Source organism: Chinchilla lanigera, unplaced genomic scaffold, assembly GCF_000276665.1.
Source record: "Chinchilla lanigera isolate Chin_1 unplaced genomic scaffold, ChiLan1.0 scaffold00064, whole genome shotgun sequence".
Lineage (NCBI taxonomy): Eukaryota > Metazoa > Chordata > Mammalia > Rodentia > Chinchillidae > Chinchilla > Chinchilla lanigera.
This window is the reverse complement of record NW_004955465.1, coordinates 10,962,883-10,968,813: the sequence shown is the minus strand read 5'-3', so window position 1 is coordinate 10,968,813 and position 5,931 is coordinate 10,962,883.

Below are 5,931 nucleotides of genomic sequence, written 5' to 3'. Positions count from 1 at the left end.
AAAAAAAAAAAAAAAAAAAGAAAAGTTTCAATAACACAGTAGAAAAATGGGAAAAGGATGAGAATAAGTGGGACCCAGAAGAGCTAATCAAATAAAGTTTTTTTAACCACGTGTTTGGCTTCAAATGATATATATAAGATAAAACAATGACTGTCCCCTGCTTGTACCCATCACCCAACCTCAACATGTTCAACTCCTACCCAATCTTGTTTTATCTATCATCACCTCCACATGCGCACTTTCTCCAGAAATACTAATTTCTACCTATCAGACTGACAAAGATTTTAGAAACCAACCTACTTCACTGGAGAAGAAGTGAAAACACAGGAAGTCTCCTACACTGCTGGAAGAATGTAGATCAGTTACAGTCTCTAGAGAGATCAATTTATTCTTATCTATCAAAACTGTAAGCATTTTCAACCCAGAAATTTTCCCCCAAGGCTGTTATATGGCTATACCTGTACATGTGCAAACATACTATCTACAAAGTTACTGATTGGATTAGCCAATGGTTGGCTGTATAATACAGGCTAATCTTCTGTAGAGAAGAGAAAAATGAGGTGGCTGTGTTGCTGTGGAGTGTCCTCCACCTGTACTGAAAAGTGAAAATGCGAAGTGCAGGAGGGCATAGGAGCAGAAGTGCCTGCTCTGGTTTAGATCTGAAATGTCTTCCAAATATCTAACGTGTTCACAAGTGGGGCCTCCAGAAGGTGACTGGGTCATGGGAGCAGATTCTTCCAGTGATGAGCTCCTAGCTCAGAGGCTCTTAGGAGATGTTGCTGAGTTGGAGGAGCTGGGTCACTTTGGAGGGTCACCCTCTTGCTCTGATTTTTCCCTCTCTCGCAGGTTCCTGGCTGCCATAGGTTGAGTGTTGTCCTCTTTTATGTCCTTCTGTTGTGTTATTTCTACCGTGAAGCCAGAGGTCAATGGACTGAACCTTGATAAACCATGAACCAAAAGAAGCCTTTCTTTCTTAAATTATGGGTGTCAGGTATTTTGTCCCAGTGATGGAAAAGCTGACCAGTACAGCTCCCAGTTATATGAAATAAGGGGTGTGGAAGGCTGGTAGCAGTATGTGCTTAAGGGTCTCTCCAGAAGGAATGTGGTAACTGGATGTCTTACTCCATTTTAAGTTGCATTAACAAAATACCCAAAGATGGATTATATACAAAGTACAGAGATTTATGAGGTTTACAAGGCAAGTGGCTGGCAGTCCAAAGAGTCTGGTGGTGGTGCTCTCATGAGGGACCCCCCATTGTCTCCAACATGACAGAAAAGCAGAAGGTGAGTTGCTGCCTGCGGAAGGGATGAGTGTGTCAGGTGACTATGCTTTATAATAACCTCGGGAACTGCTCTAGTCACACAGACCCAACCCACTACTTCCAGGCAGGCTTCATCATTCTCAAGGAGCCCGAGACCCAATAGCCTCCCTTGGGCCCCACCTTTTCATGTTTCCACTCCTCATTATCACACAGGGGCCAAGCTTCCAGCACAAGCACCCCTGGAGGACGAAGTGGATCCAAATCACAGCAGCAGGGGTAAGGAGGGAGGGGATGCACTTAGTTTTCCACATATACTTCTAAATGTGTATCTTGATCAAGTGTAACAGTTCAAGCACAAAATTAAGTGTTAGAAACAAACTAAAGTTTGGCAACCAGTACATTGAGACTATAAGACTTGTCTCTTCTCAGTCCGTGAAGATCCTGATGACAACTTCTCTTTGGAAATTAAGAGAGACTCATGTGAGAGTCATCTTTTGAATTAAAAACAAATGAGTGACCCTTGATTTTCGTTTGTAGTTGTAGAGGATGTTATTCTGTAGGGAAAATGCACTTGACTCATGTTCTAACAGGAGAATAAAGACAATCCTGTGTGCCAACATCTCTACATATATGTACCTGCAGGTACACAAGCACACAGCCAGGGAGCATACACATGTATGCACACGTGAAGGTCCCTTGCATTCCTACACACACGTCGCCTGCACACATGCTCCTGTCTTGGAAACTTGGTTCCCTTCCCAAGTCACATGAGCAACTCAGTTTGCAAACTGTGTGGAAACCAGCGCTGGCCTACAGCAAAGCGTTTCTGGGTCATTCAGCTGTCATGGCCCTGGAGGGGGGCTTTGTTTGATCAAATACTGTATGTTTTGAATTGCGTTGTTTTACAGTTTTCCAAAGAGCTGTCCAGAATGCTCCCTACCTCTTACCCACAGAAGAGTCCCAGCCACCTCAGTGCATTCCCCTCTCCCAGCTGACTGAGCTGGGAGACTGTGTGAGCTGCTGGGAGGCCTCTTTGCCCCCGGGAGGGACGCAGGAGGTGGTTTTCTTTCCTGCTTCATCCCATTACTGAGGATGGCTGCTCACTTTCCTCCTTGGCTTTCTTATGTGCAGTGTGGTGTTGGCATTCAGGTACCCCTGCAAGTGAGTGGCTGGCTCTGCACTGTCTCAAAAGGGTTTTCTACCTGCATTTGTAAAGTTCCCTAATGTCTGTCAGAAGCAATGACTCTATATTTAGTAGATAAAAACATTCACCTAGAAAGCCCAGTGGAGAACCCCAGTGGTACAAAACCAACTTCCTACAGTCAGTATATTGACTCTTGTGAAGTGATGCCTGCTTGTCTTAGAATTAATTGATTAACAATTTGTTTTGGTCAATAGCTCTTAAGGCCCAGGCTTTTATTCTGGATACTGGGGACACAGTGATAAGAAAGACAAAGCACAAGGCCTCCTTAGGTTGATAAAATAGTGGTGTAAAGTTTATACACGGTGTTCTGCATGTGGCTGTGTGCTCCTGCCCCAAGGCAGCACACAGCCCTCTACTGAACTCTGTCTGGGTACCATCCTCAGCAGAAGGGGATAGTTTAAGTCCAAGCTCTGATCCCTCCTTGGGAGGCAGCCACATCTGATGATGAACTATCTGTGACACACCGCTAACTATCTACCCCACACCGCTAGGATGGATTTTTTCTTTCATCTTATCCTTGCTTTGCAGATTCTTACTAAAAGAGCAAGAAATTGTGGCCTTGGTCATTTCTTTCTTTCTTTTATCCTTTTTTCTGGTTTTGTTTTTCTTTTTGAGACAGTCTCACTGTGCAGTTCAGGCTGGTCTTGAGCACTTTGTAGCCCAGGCTGGTCTTGACTCACAACAATCCTCCTGCCTCAGCCTTGCTCATTTCTAAGAAAGCACAGAACATAGTGACTTTGGTCATTTCTTAAATTCACTCTTCTGTATAGATAAATATTTCCTTGCAATTGGTGTGTTCTAATTATAAATACATATTTTCAGAGCAGTCATTCAGAATTGAAGGTCTCTTTTCCCAATTATATTTGATACTTATACCATGTCACTATTTCAAGGACATGCTTTCCAATTAAATCTTATCTTACTTTTAGAGCCATATATACATACAAGTTAGCTTTTAATTTATTTTAAGTAAGTTTGAAAAACAAGCATCCATGAGGTGCTTGCCTCATGTCCTCATAACATATCCTTCAAAGAGAAAAGAGAATGCCTTTCTGGTAGCCCCTGGCCCCAGCTCCCGAAGAGAGAGAACATTTTTGTTTCACAGAAGTCCAGGAAAATGACTTCCCAGTCCTGTTGCCTCAGGTGGGCTGCCTTCCCTATAGCCATGTCCCCGTGTGGGACATATGAATGGACTTAACACAGTCATGGGCTGCCGCTAGAGCTGGAGGGGCAGCAGGGGGCTCCACCAGAAGAAAAGTGAATCAATGGGTATCCTTGCTATGTCCTCATCTGGCAGAGAGAGAGAGAGAGAGAGAGAGAGAGAGAGAGAGAGAGAGAGAGAGAGAGAGAGGTCCCTTCTACAGGCTGCAGAGCAGGGTTTAGATGAAGGTATTCAACAAAGTATTTTTTTTTCCAGTTAATGAAATGCTGCAGAATGAAAGAAAGTGCTTCTTGCTCACTGGAGTGAGGTGGCTCCAGTATCACCAGGCTATGGACCCCTGGTGAGCATCCTGAAAGCCTTTTGGTAGTCTCTGCCATTTCTAATGAAACTAGGATGGATTCAGGACCACGCACACTTCCTGAGGAACCCTTCCATAGACTCCCACGTCTCTCCTCTCTTCCTCTCTCTTTCTCAGGTCTGTATGTGTGTATCTCTCTGCATGAGTATGTTTAAGTCTGTGTGTGTACAACAGTGTGTGTGTGTTGAAATGTTGATGATGGGAAGTGCTTTTGTTTCACGTAAAAACCCTAAGCCTTTACAGTTGTGATAAATGACAAATTTCTCTTTCTTTCCTTTTCTAACCTTCCCACGCTTATTAGGAATGATTACACACAATTAGAACAAAAATCACAGTTAAATTGTTGAGTATTTACTATATGCCAGCATCTCTTGCCACAAGCTCATACAGGGGACATATTTTTATATCTTTCAAAGCTAAAATACCATTAGTAGATCTACAGATCTACAGAAAACATCCCTAAAATTCATCTGGAAGCAGAAGAGACCTAGAATAGCAAAAGCAATCCTGGGCAACAAAGGCAAAGCAGGAGGTATCACAATCCCTGACTTGAAATTATACTACAAAGCTACTGTAATAAAATCAGCATGGGACTGGCAAAAAAAAAAAAAAAAACCTGAGGAACAATGCAACAGATTAGAAGATGCAGACACAACTACAAACACACTCAGCCACTTCTCTTTGACAAATGAGCAGAACATGTTCACTGGAAGAAAGATAGCCTCTTTAATAAATGGTGCTATAAAAACTGGCTTTCCATATGCCAAAGACTAAAATTAGACCCATGTCTATTACCATGGACTAAACTAAAATCAAAATGGATCAAAGATCTAAATATGAAAACAGAAATATTAAATCCACTGGAAGAGAAAGTAGGTAGAAATATTGAAGACATAGGGGTAAGCAGAGAGTTCATGAACAAAACCCCAAAGGCACAGGAAATACTTCCAAGAATCAACAACTGGGATCTCATCTTATTGAAAAATTCTTGCACATCAGAAGATATCACCAACAGAGTAAAAAGAACAAAAATCACAGTTAAATTGGGAAAAAATTTTAGCCAACTGTGCCTTAGACAAAGGACTTCTATCTAGACATATAAAGAGTTAAAAGAAATCAGGCCCCCAAAATTCAAAGACCCAATCCAAATATGGACATCTGAGATGAGTACACATTTCTCCGATGAAGAAATACAAATGGCAAATAAATATATGAAAAAATGTTCAACATCATTGGTCATTTGAGAAATGCAAATTAAAGCAACACTTTGATTCCATCTCACCCCAGAAAGAATGGCTAGCATCAAGAAGTCAACTAATAACAAATGCTGGAGGGGATGTGGGGATAAAGGAACTCTTCTCCACTGTTGGTGAGTGTGTAGACTGGTACAACCACTGTGGAAATCATTGTAGAGATTCCTCAAAAAACTAAGACTATAGGTCCCATTCAACCCAACTATTCCCCCTTCTGTATATTTTTCCAGAAGAACTGAAAACATCATACCACAGTGGTATATTTGCACTCATGTTTATAGTAGCACAATTTGTCATATCTAAATCTTGGAAACAACCCAAATGCCCATCACCTGAGGAATGCATAAAAAAGATGTGGTGTTTTTATACAATGGAGTATTACTCAGCTACAAAAAAGGACAAACTCAAGGCTTTTATAGGTAAATGGATGCAACTAGAGACCATACTCATAAGTGAAATAAATCAGACCTGCACGTGTAAACAGCATATTGTCTCCCTAGTGTAAGAACCTGAAAGGGTAAATAAAATCTGAAAGGTATGATGGATGCTGTGAAAGGGAAAGAAACTGTTCAAAGGGAAGGAACAACTCGGATGAGGGAAAAGAGAAAAGAAAGAAGGGAAAAATATGTATGTGTATGTATAGGATAGCTGGGATAATTGTACTGCAGATTTCTACTGGCCTCTTGAAAGGA